This window comes from Trichomycterus rosablanca, chromosome 14 (genome assembly GCF_030014385.1).
Source record: "Trichomycterus rosablanca isolate fTriRos1 chromosome 14, fTriRos1.hap1, whole genome shotgun sequence".
Taxonomy (NCBI): domain Eukaryota; kingdom Metazoa; phylum Chordata; class Actinopteri; order Siluriformes; family Trichomycteridae; genus Trichomycterus; species Trichomycterus rosablanca.
This window is the reverse complement of record NC_086001.1, coordinates 32,542,571-32,557,569: the sequence shown is the minus strand read 5'-3', so window position 1 is coordinate 32,557,569 and position 14,999 is coordinate 32,542,571. Positions and strand designations below refer to the sequence as shown.

Below are 14,999 nucleotides of genomic sequence, written 5' to 3'. Positions count from 1 at the left end.
GCAGAAACTTATGAGTTTAATACAAATAACTAATAAAATATAAAATTTCCATTCACAAGATGTATGGGCCACATGGTGGATCAGTGGGTAACATTTACATTGTCAGCATTTAGCAGACGCTTTTATCCAAAGCGACTAACACAATGAGCGGAACACGATGAGCAATTGAGGATTAAGGGCAACTTGGTGGTGGCGAGGCTTGAACCGGCAACCTTCTGTTTACTAGTCCAGTACCTTAACCACTTAGCTATCACTGGCCAACACTGTCACCTCACAGCAATAAGGTCCTGGGCTCGATTTACAGGTGGGTTCTTTCCTGTGTCTGTGTGGGTCTTGGTGGACAGCCATTTTCAAGTCTCTCCAGAGATGCTCAATTGGGTTTAGGTCAGGGCTCTGGCTGGGCCAGTCAAGAAGGTGAACCTTCGGCCCAGTCTGAGGTCCAGAGCACTCTGGAAGAGGTTTTCCTCCAGGATATCTCTGTACTTGGCCGCATTCATCTTTCCTTCAATTGCAACCAGTCGTCCTGTCCCTGCAGCTGAAAAACACCCCCATAGCATGATGCTGCCACCACCATGTTTCACTGTTGGGATTGTATTTGGCAGGTGATGAGCAGTGCCTGAGCACATGTATTTGGCAGGTGATGAGCACATACCGCTTAGAATTAACACCAAAAAGTTCAATCTTCGTCTCATCAGACCATAGAATCTTCTTTCTCATAGTCTGGGAGCCCTTCATGTGTTTTTTTGCAAACTGTATGCGGGCTTTCATATGTCTTGTACTGAGGAGAGGCTTCCGTCGGCACACTCTGCCATAAAGCCCCGACTGGTGGAGGGCTGCAGTGATAGTTGACTTTGTGGAACTTTCTCCCATCTCCCTACTGCATCTCTGGAGCTCAGCCACAGTGATCTTGGGGTTCTTCTTTACCTTCTCCCACGATTGCTTAGTTTGGCTGGACGGCCAGGTCGAGGAAGAATTGTGGTCGTCCCAAACTTCTTCCATTTAAGGATTATGGAGGCCACTGTGCTCTTAGGAACCTTGAGTGCTGCAGACATTCTTTTGTAACCTGGGCCAGATCTGTGCCTTGCCACAATTCTGTCTCTGAGCTCCTTGGCAGTTCCTTAGACCTCATGATTCTCATGTGCTCTGACATGCACTGTGAGCTGTGTGGTCTTATATAGACAGGTGTGTGCCTTTCCTAATCAAGTCCAATCAGTTTAATTAAACACAGCTGGACTCCAATGAAGGAGTAGAACCATCTCAAGGAGGATCAGAAAGAAATGGACAGCATGTGAGTTAAATATGAGTGTCATAGCAAAGGGTCTGAATACTTATGACCATGTGATATTTCAGTTTTTCTTGTTTAATAAATTGGCAAAAATATCTACATTTCTGTTTTTTTTCTGTCAAGATGGGGTGCAGAGTGTACATTAATGAGCAAAAAAAAAGAACTTTTTTGATCTTACCAATTGGCTGCAATGAAACAAAGAGTGAAAAATTTAAAGGGGTCTGAATACTTTCCGTACCCACTGTATAGTTTATAATAATATATAGACATAGTTTTAATAAGAATAGATCGATAAAACTTAAATATTTAGTACAGGAATACATTTCGATAATTAAGGACAAACCGACAGAACGTCAGCGGGATTCTTGAGGGATAGAATCAAAGAATCGACTCTTTTTAAATCGACTCCCTGTTGTTTGATTCAGTAAAAAGTGTGTGGCGAACTGATAAATGAAACACTAACGCATGAAAATAAATCAAATAGGATAAATATATGTTTAAATATTGACTTTATAAAAGTGTTTAAATACTTACAAAACACTTTCATGAAAAGAAACGACACTGCGCCTCTGTTACTAAAGTTGTGGTACTAGTAGCTAACAGACCAACAATGCATTGTGGGTAATTTAGCAAACTGTTTACTGGAGTAGAACATTAGTCGAATTTAGATATTTCGACGTTTATACAAAAGCCATTCAACCATAAAATTAATGTGGGTTAATTTAACAAAATAATTAAAATGGTTGATTTTAAATTCATTTCGAACTGTGTAACCTGAATTAGCCACCCCGGGTACTGGAAATAAGGAACACCCTGGGCTTTATTATTTTCATTCTTTATAATAATAAATCAAAACCATATTTTAGGCAAAACAACATGAAGAACATTATGGAACATTTTCTCTCAGTGCAACAAAATTTTTACATAATCCATCTTCACACTGACATGCAGCTCCGGTTCTGTACTGTGTTGCTTAGGGGGGCAGTGAGAAAATGCCCACCCCAGCGCCCCCATAGCGCCCCCATAGCGCCCCCATAGCGCCAGCTCTGCTTGTGTTACTTTAGTTTCACCGTAAACGTGATTTAAATCTGGGGCGAAAAAGGCTGAACGTTATCATTAAATATCTGCCAGGTTCATTAATCACAACCTGTTTATAATCACACAACTTCATCAGTATTAAATCCACAACGTTCTGCTTTAAGATGGAGCTCCGTCATTAACATTTCTACTCGCTGTGAGCAGGGTTTGAACCTGCGCGGGGAGACCCCATTGGATGTCAAGTCCAACGCCTTAACCTCTCGGCCATCACAGCTGCCAGAGTTGTTGGTCCATCTGTAGAGAAACCTCCATCCACTCCAGCACTAAAGCGGCAAAGCATCTCCACATCATCGCACTACCACCACCACGTTTCACTGTTAGGATGAAACGACGTTTCTTGTTGGGAAACAATGTTATAATATAATCTGTAGTTCAGAGAACGGAAAGGAAATGATGCGTTCACAGCTGTGATGGCCGAGAGGTTAAGGCATTGTAATTGAAATCCATTGGGGTCTCCCCGCGCAGATTTGAACCCTGCTCATGTGTGGGTGCAGCGCTGATAGAAATGTACAAAAATGCACAGGTTATGATTGATGTAACATATTCCCATACACAACCATCCTACTGAACTTTATCCCTGCTCAGGTTCAAATCCTGTTTAGAGCAACTGCAAATGTTTCCCTTTAGTTTATGCTTCTTACTCCTGATTAATGGAGGCTTCTGGTATAAGCTGACTTAGTTTCAGGTTTTCATTGTTGTAGCTAGTTTTTGATCCCAAGGTGTCAATAAGGGATGAAGCTTAACTGAGATTAACATCAGTCTGTATTAAATAATTAGAATTAAATAATTCACAGGTCCTTTATTAATTTCCTTTGATTAACAGTCACTAATCTATTCTCCAGCACTGTGCTATTCACCAAACCTTTTCCATATATCCCAGAGGCCCCACAGACATCTCCAATCACACCACATGGCAGCATTTCCAGCTGCCCCATCAACCCCAAGTGTCTGAACATGTGTACAGCTGTGATGGCCGAGTGGTTAAGGCGTTGAACTTGAAGTCCAATGGGGTCTCCCCACGCAGATTCGAACCCTGCTCACAGCGACTGTGTGCATCTTCATTGATGTGTTAGTGTGACCAGAATATAGTTGTATGTAATATAACTATAGTTGTATAGGGGGGGGCAATTGTTGCGATGATGGCCAAGGTGACCAATGGGTAAATTAATGCTTAAATAATTAACATCTTAAGTCATCTGTCAGTTTGCCCTCACAAATAACTTTGAACGTGGAGATAATAATAACTAATAACTAATAATAATAATAATAATAATAATATGATAATTTTAAGTAAAGCCTTCACACTAACAATTTAATAGTCTTTATCAGATAGCATTTTATTTTAGGTGCTAGCTGCTCCAACTAGGGTTGCAAACTTTCAGAACTGTGCAACCCTAACCGTAGGCTATAAAAAATATAACGGGTCATACACAGTTTTATTTAGGCTGTTTAACATTTATTATTTTCATTCTTTATAATAATAAATCAAAACCATATTTTAGGCACACGGCGTTACTAAGACTAAAAGTGAACACTACTTACAATAATAACCGAACCCCTTTTAATTCCCGCGGTAGCAGCAGTGTCATACATAATCGCGCTGTCTCAGTCTAATCTGCAGCGTTTATCTCCCATTGATAAAAATATGGAACACCACGTTTAGTTTCCAAATAAGGAACGATTATGTGTGACGCAGGCACGTAAGTGCGAGCCCTTCCGGAAGTCATTCAAAATGCATTAGAGCGCCCTCAATACGAAAAAAAAGAGCTTTAACATGAGAGTCTATGAGAGCGATCTGGGGCGATTTTCAGTTAGAGCCTGATCGCCCCGAAAGGGCCGGTACTGTACGGAACACAACTCCACACTGATTGGACTGCGATATTCAGAGACAAAACAGACTCCAGAACAGTCACAGCTAGTTTAACACTGGTTGAATGTGATAGAAACATTTCTTCCCTTTCGCACTTTGGTGGTGCGTCGCACGATCGCCCTAATGAACGAGCCGCCTTTGCTCACGTGTGTATTTATTTATGTTTTAATAAAAGCACAGAGCAGCGCTGTGAGCAAGGTTCAAACCTGCACGGGGAGACTCCATTGGATATCAAGTCCAACGCTTTAACCACTCGGCCATCATAGCCTGAGGAACACAGGAGCTCTCTAACAAAAACTTAACCAATTCAACAACAACATCAACAACAATATGATTATCATACTAACAGTGAAGTGTGGTGGTGGTAGTGTGATGATGTGGGGATGCTTTGCTGCTTCAGGGAAACTTACAGTATAAGGATGGATGGACCCACAAATGCTCCAAATTTGATTGATTAATGTAGGAAGTACCAGACACCTTCAGGTCTACAACCTCCATACAGCTGTGATGGCCGAGTGGTTAAGGCGTTGTACTTGAAATCCAATGGGGTCTCCCTGCGCAGGTTCAAATCCTGCTCACAGCGATCATGAGTTTTAATGAAAGCTTAACGTATATACTGATAAACACTGATAAAGTTGTATGATTGCAATCAGATCATGATTAATGTAAAACTAGTTATCCTCCTATACGTAACATCACAATATTTACCTCAGGATTTTCTGGTTGAGAGCAGAATCTGTGGTTCTGTTCAATTTAATTAACTGAAACCACAAACCACAGTGTGTTAATTTTATTAACTTTATATATATATATATCAGGATTTTCAGATAGAGAGCAGAATTTATGGTTCTGTAATATCACTCAGGCCCTGAAGCTGCAAAGCATCCACATCATCACACTACCACCACCACGTTTCACTGTTGCGAGTTTATTATTTACCTCAGTTTGAAGTAAAATGAAACGTTTGTGCTTTTTGCTAATTCAGTGTCACTGGGTGGAAGATTGAAATCCCAGAGAAACACAGATTGATATTTTAAGAATGAATAAAGTTTTATAACAGTCTCTGTGCACCTTCATTGTTTGCGTAGTTGTTGTGTAGTGAGCGGATCTATAGGACGACTTACTCTGAAGGACACGTGAGATGTTCGGGCTCTTCGTCCCCTCTCGGGTTCGCTCTGTCCTTTCCTCTCTCTCGGCTTCACAAAATCACTGAGCTGCACTGCGACACTGGAGGAACATCTCAGCGGCTTTCACACAGACTGGAGACCATGGAAACATGCAAACAAGAAAAAGCAGAAAGAGCAAAAGATCGGAAGGTAAGAAAACTGATTTTAAACTAATTTTATCATTTATTACAATCTTATATTATTATTTAACTTTAAAGTGAGCGTGCTGGTCTGATGTTCTTTATATTCTGTTTATATCCTGTCTCATAATGTAAATTATTGTTAAAAAAAACAGAATTTAGGAAACCCCAGTACAGAAAACAGCTAAGAATCATCCCTTATACAGCTGTGATGGCTGAGAGGTTAAGGCGTTGGGCTTGAAATCCAATGGGGTCTCCCCGCGCAGGTTTGAACCCTGCTCACAGCGGCCTGGACTTTTAATTAAGGAGCCACACCTTGAAACAGAGGATTGTGGATTTAACACTGATAAAAATGTATAATTGTGTTCAGATTATAATAATGAATGTAACATATTTATATCAGAAAATAAAGTGAACCTTCCTCTTTGTGTCCCACAAGAATCCTACTGAACTTTCTCCCTGTTTAGGTTCAAATCCTGTTCACAATAAAATCACATTACGCAACGCTTTACCTCAGGATTTTCTGGTAGAGAGCAGAAATTGTGATTCTGTCCTTTTTTCCAACTCTACTGAACCACAGTGAGAGTCATAAACACCACCAGCACCACCAACAACCCCACAAACACCATCAATGCCCCGAACACCATCTACCAGATCTATAAACGGAACCTAAACTAATTAAACTAGTCCGACTTTTCCGCTTCATTGACACCATCATCATCTCCTCCCTCTCTCTTTCTCTCAGGCTGTGGGTCAGAAGTGTGTAGGCGCTGTTTTACACTCTGGTACTGACGGGCAGACACTGGCACAGGTAGGAAGCAGCGCTGATCTCCGCATCATCAAGCCACGCCTTTCATTCTCACCAATACTGAACTGCTGCCTGGTCAGGTGGATCATCAAAAGTACAACAGCACAGAGTACAGGTACACACATGCACACAAATGAGTGTACGTTTATTTTGAGTAAACTACTCAACATGTTCCAGCTAGTCTGTTTAGAAGCTGGGGTCAGAGCTTTGAGAGTTAAAGCCATGCTCAAGGGTCCAACAATTTCTGCTATACACAACTGGGAATTGACAGCCCAGAGCTCTGCCTACTGAGCTACAGACAAAACACTCGCAACAGAAATAAACTAATCCTGCTACAGAAATCTAACTAGTCCTGAATAATCAAGCCTTTAATATTAAATCAGATAATCAGACAAAATATGATAAATATTTTGAAGCACTTCTATTAACCACTGTTTCAAATCAGGATCCAAACCTGATGTACACAATTATGTTTCTATACTCACCAGTCTGTGTTATACATGATGAGCTTTATTTATCTGTATTATTAAATACATTTCATTAAACGTATATTTAATGAACGTACAGCTAACCTACACTACTGTGCATGCACATATAGCGTATTTACTATCTATGGAATTATCTATTTTTATCAGTGCACAGAAGTTGGCTAAAACACAAGAAGTTTTGTTAATACAGATCTGTAATTTTAATGTTTGTATTGTTAATGTAGATGGAAAACTGTAACATGGATGCCTCTAAGGGTGGTAAAATATATACATAGAACGTAACTGGAGGTATTATTGTTACTGAACATTTTAAACTAGTTCACATTTAGTTAAACCAGTTTGTATCTTGTGCCAGTGTCTCCATGAATGAATAGGAATTAGGAAGCTGAGGGAACTTCATGACAGCGGGGCTGAAATGGTAGATGTTTAGAGCAGCTCTACAGATTTCATCTCATTTAACTTTTTTATTTAAAAGTTCTTGTGAACATTATTTACTGATTTGTAGCATTGTTAGCTGTTTATTTCAGGTGCAGTGTGACAGTAGATGATTTAACAAATCACACCCAAACTACATAAACATGTAGACACTCATCCTCCAGAGACTCAGAATGTGTTATTATTATTATTATTATTGATGTTGTTAATAAATGAGTTTAAAAATGACACCATTATTTGAGCTGTATGGGCCACATGGTGGATCAGTGGGTAACACTGTGACCCAAACTCAGAGGTGGAAAGTAAGGAATGACATTTACTCGCGTTACTGTAATTGAGGAGTTTTTTTGTGTACTTTTTTTTAGTAGATTTTACAACCTGTAAAGAAGTGGACATGAAACCGGCCCGTTAGGCTGTTCGATCCTGCGGAGCATTTACGCATTTGTGGCTGCGAACTGAATCACGAGTTAACGAGTCAGAAACGACTCACTCTGTTTCATTATGATGTTGTGCATAAACAACTCCATGAATCGGTTCATTTGGTGAAGAGATTCAGATGTATAAAGCAATCAGAGCTTCAGAATTCACAGTCTGGGCGGAATTTCAATCTCTTTCTTTATTGGTTGTTGTATAAATGACAGTTTAGTGAACGAATCACCAATTTAAGCTTTTTACCGGGAAAGCCGAGAGCAGTGTTGCCAACTTAGCGACTTTGTCGCTATATTTAGCGACTTTTCAGACCCCTTTAGCGACTTTTTTTCAAAAAAGCGACTAGCGACAAATCTAGCGACTTTTTCTGGTGTTACTGGAGACTTGGAGACTCGAACGTGAAAACACATATTGTTCTGCAGTTACTGTCCTCACCGAGCAGCGGGTGCTGCTGTGAGCCCCCCCGCCCCCCCAAAGCACTCACGGGCGGTCAGTATCACAGTCAGAGTTGCCAGATTGGGCTGTTTTCCACCAGAATAGCGGGTTTTGTTGGAAATTGTTTTAAAGACATGCAAGCAAAAATTATTTGTTCTTTATATGTATAATTACTGATCTGTACATTTTAAGATATTAATTTGTACGTCATGATGGTTTAACTGGTTTATTATTTGTGAAATGCTAAACATCATCTGCTTATCCTGTGTTTTGGGCATTTTTTCATGCATTTTGGCTGAAAATTACTGTCGCAATCTGGTAACCCTGCCCAGAGTAGCTCAATGTTGTCTTAAAAAACAAAAACAAACCACAAATCAACAGAAGAATGTTCATTTGTAGTTCTAAACATATTTAGGGTGTTTTTACCCACTTTTTGTCTCTCCCACGATGTTATTCCTCTCTTCTACAGCGTCAATTACATGCAAATTGACCTTATGCAAATTAGGTGATGACGTCATTTAGCGACTTTTAGGACAGCCAATAGCTACTTTCCTTACTGAGGAGTTGGCAACACTGGCCGAGAGAATAAATGATCTACAATAGTTTACATACATTAGTTAGGAGGATAAAACAGTTGGGGATGGATTTATATAATCTGGAAACATACAGGATGGTCTTGTGGATTATATCCCTAATGGAACAACACATGGATATAGATCAAGTAAGCACATAAGTGCTTATGATTTTCTGTTGCTGTGTGACTGATCTGGGTCGCGGTTCTGCTGTTTACGGTTGGCTTTCATTTTGCAACGATAGCAAAGCATTATGAAATATTGTGATTTTTTTATGTTCATTATTGTTTGAGTAATTATTGAAGTAAAACGGACAGCATAAATGTGATTGTGAGATGTAGCTGGTTTGTTCCTATGCTGGTGTAAGACCCGTTATATTTTTGATAGGTGCGACTTTACCAGCCTAACCCTGTTACTGAGGATACACAGAAATGATGCTGTATTGAACTGATAAGAGCAGTTACAGGGTGTTCGGTGTGTAGAGCTTAAATCCACACATGAGCTGCTGATATGCTGCATGGCTGGTGAGCTGTGTGTGTGTCTGCTTCATCATTCATCATTCATCTATCAACTTCTGTTACAAATGATGTTCCTCCTTCTGTTAAACAACTAACTCAGTAACGTTTACTCTCAGTACCCCCCCCCCCCCCCAAACACACACACACACACACACACACACACACACGCACACTCTGCACTGTGTGTTTGTTTATGAATCCCGGTATTAGAGTGACGTGTAGAGTGACGTGGTACCTACAGGTGGATGAAACCTTTATGACGTAGTAAGGATTCCACTCCACACCGGGTATAAATAGCGGGGAGAGCGGGATCCTCCATCACTCTTCACTGACAGAGATACAGGACACACACGCGGCGGTTACTCTCTCACATTCACCGTGTTTAGCATGGCGTTCCAGGGATTTATATCGGGGGGCGGACTGCGCTCAGCGGGTGTCGCGGTCGGCGTTACAGCTGCTGCTGCGGCCGGCTGTTATTTACTCTACCAAAAATGGCGTAAAGCGCGCAAGAGCACCAGAGGTGTCGCAGAGGCGGCGGAGGCGGAGGAACACATTCCTGAGGACGGGAGCAAGGTGGAACAGGCACCGGTACAAACCGGGTCTGAGGAGGGGAGCAAGGTGGAACAGGCACCGGTACAAACCGGGTCTGAGGACGGGAGCAAGGTGGAACAGACGCCGGTACAAACCGGGTCTGAGGAGGGGAGCAAGGTGGAACAGACGCCGGTACAAACCGGGTCTGAGGAGGGGAGCAAGGTGGAACAGACGCCGGTGCAAACCGGGTCTGAGGAGGGGAGCAAGGTGGAACAGGCGCCGGTGCAAACCGGGTCTGAGGAGGGGAGCAAGGTGGAACAGACGCCGGTACAAACCGGGTCTGAGGAGGGGAGCAAGGTGGAACAGGCGCCGGTACAAACCGGGTCTGAGGAGGGGAGCAAGGTGGAACAGGCGCCGGTACAAACCGGGTCTGAGGACGGGAGCATAGTAGAACAGATACCGGTACAAACCGTGTCTGAGGACGGGAGCATAGTGGAACAGATACCGGTACAAACCGGGTCTGAGGACGGGAGCATAGTGGAACAGATACCGGTACAAACCGGGTCTGAGGACGGGAGCAAGGTGGAACAGGCACCGGTACAAACCGGGTCTGAGGAGAGAAGCAAGGTGGAACAGACACCGGTACAAACCGGGTCTGAGGACGGGAGCATAGTAGAACAGATACCGGTACAAACCGTGTCTGAGGACGGGAGCATAGTGGAACAGATACCGGTACAAACCGGGTCTGAGGACGGGAGCATAGTGGAACAGATACCGGTACAAACCGGGTCTGAGGACGGGAGCAAGGTGGAACAGGCACCGGTACAAACCGGGTCTGAGGAGGGGAGCATAGTGGAACAGGCACCGGTACAAACCGTGTCTGAGGACGGGAGCCAGGCACTGACACTGATGGAAATCCTGGGTCAGAGTAAGTGTGTGTGGAGAGAAAATGTATATATGATATATAGTGACTATAGGAAGTGATGATAATAATACTAATAATGGTTCTGCTCTTGTTTAGGCTGCCACAGAGTGTACACCTTCGAGTACAGTTTTGAGTTCTTCGGTTCTGAAATCAACGAACCGTCAGAGTACTGGACTCGTACTGAATTTGCTGCTGGTTTCATAATTAGATTTGATATGTTCACTCGACTCTTCAAGTTTGTAGGCCGGGCAGGACCAGCTTTAGTCAGCCTGGCTCAGAAGATCCAGAAAGCACTGACCGGTACCAGTGATACACTGGCTGTTACCGATAACAAAGTCACCGGTCAGTGAAAAGAAAGAAGTTCAATTCAAAAGAAATGTGTGTTCAAGTTCTTGCTCAGGGGCCAAAATGTGGCAACTTTGCAGCACCGGGGCTTGAACCAACAACCTTCTGATTACTTCAGTTAAAGAAGTTTAATTCAAAAGAAATGTGTGTTCAAGTTCTTGCTCAGGGGCCAAAATGTGGCAACTTTGCAGCACCGGGGCTTGAACCAACAACCTTCTGATTACTTCAGTTAAAGAAGTTTAATTCAAAAGAAATGTGTGTTCAAGTCCTTGCTCAGGGGCCAAAATGTGGCAACTTTGCAGCAACGGGGCTTGAACCAACAACCTTCTGATTACTAATCCTTAAATAAAATTGACTAAAGCTTAAGTGCAGCGTTTGTTGTATTTTTATATTTCAGTGTTTTATATGAACTTATTAAACTACAAGCTTGGTATTTCATTAGTGCTGTTGTTGGGAAAAATAGCATCATTTGTTTGCTCAGTGAAGTTATTTTAATATTCAGATCAGATCTATATTAGTGCTGGACCAAACACAAAACACATACGACTTCTTTTACAAATTCTTACACAAGATCTACTCAAAATCCATGCATTCACAAGGGCCAAATCCACAAAATGGAAAAAAATGGAAATGACGTATCTCTAAAACTAACAGAAAAACGTAGGAAACATTTATTGTGCATTTATTCAGACAAATCAACCTATTAAAGTCTGCTACAGTTTGATGCATTAATGTCAAACTAAAAAACTTTTTACCCCCTACAAAAAAGTTTGTATTTATTTATTAACATTGTTTTAAATAAGCATCAATGTCTCGAAAAATGACATTATTTATTTTTATATACAGTGTATCACAAAAGTGAGTACACCCCTCACATTTTTGCAGATATTTAAGTATATCTTTTCATGGGACAACACTGACAAAATGACACTTTGACACAATGAAAAGTAGTCTGTGTGCAGCTTATATAACAGTGTAAATTTATTCTTCCCTCAAAATAACTCAATATACAGCCATTAATGTCTAAACCACCGGCAACAAAAGTGAGTACACCCCTTAGTGAAAGTTCCTGAAGTGTCAATATTTTGTGTGGCCACCATTATTTCCCAGAACTGCCTTAACTCTCCTGGGCATGGAGTTTACCAGAGCTTCACAGGTTGCCACTGGAATGCTTTTCCACTCCTCCATGACGACATCACGGACCCGGCGGATATTCGAGATTTTGCATTCCTCCACCTTCCGCTTGAGGATGCCCCAAAGATGTTCTATTGGGTTTAGGTCTGGAAACATGCTTGGCCAGTCCATCACCTTTACCCTCAGCCTCTTCAATAAAGCAGTGGTCGTCTTAGAGGTGTGTTTGGGGTCATTATCATGCTGGAACACTGCCCTGCGACCCAGTTTCCGGAGGGAGGGGATCATGCTCTGCTCAGTATTTCACAGTACATATTGGAGTTCATGTGTCCCTCAATGAAATGTAACTCCCCAACACCTGCTGCACTCATGCAGCCCCAGACCATGGCATTCCCACCACCATGCTTGACTGTAGGCATGACACACTTATCTTTGTACTCCTCACCTGATTGCCGCCACACATGCTTGAGACCATCTGAACCAAACAAATTAATCTTGGTCTCATCAGACCATAGGACATGGTTCCAGTAATCCATGTCCTTTGTTGACATGTCTTCAGCAAACTGTTTGCGGGCTTTCTTGTGTAGAGACTTCAGAAGAGGCTTCCTTCTGGGGTGACAGCCATGCAGACCAATTTGATGTAGTGTGCGGCGTATGGTCTGAGCACTGACAGGCTGACCCCCCACCTTTTCAATCTCTGCAGCAATGCTGACAGCACTCCTGCGCCTATCTTTCAAAGACAGCAGCTGGATGTGACGCTGAGCACGTGCACTCAGCTTCTTTGGACGACCAACACGAGGTCTGTTCTGAGTGGACCCTGCTCTTTTAAAATGCTGGATGATCTTGGCCACTGTGCTGCAGCTCAGTTTCAGGGTGTTGGCAATCTTCTTGTAGCCTTGGCCATCTTCATGTAGCGCAAAAATTCGTCTTTTAAGATCCTCAGAGAGTTCTTTGCCATGAGGTGCCATGTTGGAACTTTCAGTGACCAGTATGAGAGAGTGTGAGAGCTGTACTACTAAATTGAACACACCTACTCCCTATGCACACCTGAGACCTAGTAACACTAACAAATCACATGACATTTTGGAGGGAAAATGACAAGCAGTGCTCAATTTGGACATTTAGGGGTGTAGTCTCTTAGGGGTGTACTCACTTTTGTTGCCGATGGTTTAGACATTAATGGCTGTATATTGAGTTATTTTGAGGGAAGAATAAATTTACACTGTTATATAAGCTGCACACAGACTACTTTTCATTGTGTCAAAGTGTCATTTTGTCAGTGTTGTCCCATGAAAAGATATACTTAAATATCTGCAGAAATGTGAGGGGTGTACTCACTTTTGTGATACACTGTACATCAACATGTAATATTAAATGTACTATCTATATTCTTGCTCCAAACCCACAGAAAACATTCGAAAAAAATCGAATAAACAGTCTACATGTCAATGTATAAAAATAGAGACAACGTTCTCTACATAGGGTTACACCTGATAAATCATAAATTTATTTGAATATTTGAAAAATATTTTTTTAGTTTCATTTCAACAGTTTAATGCAGTGCAGTAATTTAGTTTAGAGACTGGTAAATACTGCAGAATGTCAGTAATTTAAAATGGTGTACTCCATCCCTAGTGATAAAGCAGTTATTTTTTACTGATGATTGCGACTACGGTATATCCACAAACCTTTCTTTTATTTCAATATTTTAAAAATGAATTATATCTAAATTATTCAAATTAAATTATTTGAAGTGGAGCTGCAACCTCAGCATCACTGTTTCTGACCCACTGAAAACCAAACATTCCCAACATAAACATGCAAATCCAACAAAGTGTTTACAATCCCAGATCTACTCAATCCACGCAGGCACAAGGGCCAAATCCACAAAATGAAAAAAAAAATGGAAATGGAAATGACTTGGCTCCCTGTCACTCCTCTCACTATCCTGTTGATATTTATCCTCGCTACTCAACACTGCAGTCACCATCATCTAGTAATGTACACACCTCATCTACTGTCAGCCAAACCAGACTGGATATGGGGACCTAGGGACGGGGACCTAGGGACACCCCTTCCAACATTTCAAACTGCAGTTAGAAACTAAACTACCAAAATAAAATAGAATGTTTCCCTGCCCCTGCATGGGAGCTCTGCTTATTGCTTATCTGACCCCCTGCAGTGCTCGGTCAGTCTGCTGGGGATCATCCTCACAGGAAAAGGTGATTGTGATTGCGTGATTGTGATTGCGGAATATGATCAAAAGATGGCGCTAAAGTTATTTATACATAAACATGAGCAACGTTTAACAGTGTTACACAATGACTAACTGTACAACAAGTCTGTTTTATGCTGTAAAGTATATGTATGTATACACACATATTAGGTGATTCATTGTTCTTCAAATAGGCTAGTGACCCCTGTTCTTAAAAAGACAAAGATACACGTTTCATTTGAGTACATGATCTAATAATGCTGTGTGTTAAGGTTTTATTTAACCTGGTTTATACCTGCCTTCATCCAGCTAAAGAAGCCAATCATTTTTAAATAACCATCACAACAACACAAAAGATATTTCATTCTTATGTGCAAATATGTACAATAACAGTTGTTTAAAGTTAAAGTTGAGTTTAAAGTTACATACTGAGTGAATATGTTGAGCATTTATTACGTTCTGTATGTACTTGGCTAATACACAAGATGTTTTGTTAATACAGATCTGTACTTTCAATCTTTTTATTGTTAATGTAGATGGAAAACTGTAACATGGAGACTGAATGGTGGTAAAACCATGAGGGGCATCTTTCAGGAGTTCCACTATAT

General features: G+C 41.4%; 1 long non-coding RNA gene and 4 other non-coding genes across 5 annotated transcripts; 4 read left to right on the top strand and 1 right to left on the bottom strand.

The window, feature by feature from the left end:
- Positions 1 to 2,515: 2,515 nt before the first annotated feature.
- trnas-uga (transfer RNA serine (anticodon UGA)) lies at positions 2,516 to 2,597 on the bottom strand. The gene has a single exon. It is a non-coding gene; the product is annotated as a tRNA-Ser (tRNA).
- A 749-nt stretch (positions 2,598 to 3,346) lies between these two features.
- Positions 3,347 to 3,428, top strand: trnas-uga (transfer RNA serine (anticodon UGA)). The gene has a single exon. It is a non-coding gene; the product is annotated as a tRNA-Ser (tRNA).
- Positions 3,429 to 4,754: 1,326 nt separating this feature from the next.
- trnas-uga (transfer RNA serine (anticodon UGA)) lies at positions 4,755 to 4,836 on the top strand. Its single transcript has one exon. It is a non-coding gene; the product is annotated as a tRNA-Ser (tRNA).
- Positions 4,837 to 5,505: 669 nt separating this feature from the next.
- Positions 5,506 to 7,393, top strand: LOC134326064 (uncharacterized). Its single transcript, XR_010014476.1, has 4 exons — positions 5,506 to 5,569; positions 6,305 to 6,482; positions 7,211 to 7,273; positions 7,370 to 7,393. It is a non-coding gene; the product is annotated as an uncharacterized LOC134326064 (long non-coding RNA).
- On the top strand, positions 5,765 to 5,846 carry trnas-uga (transfer RNA serine (anticodon UGA)). The gene has a single exon. It is a non-coding gene; the product is annotated as a tRNA-Ser (tRNA).
- Positions 7,394 to 14,999: the final 7,606 nt, after the last annotated feature.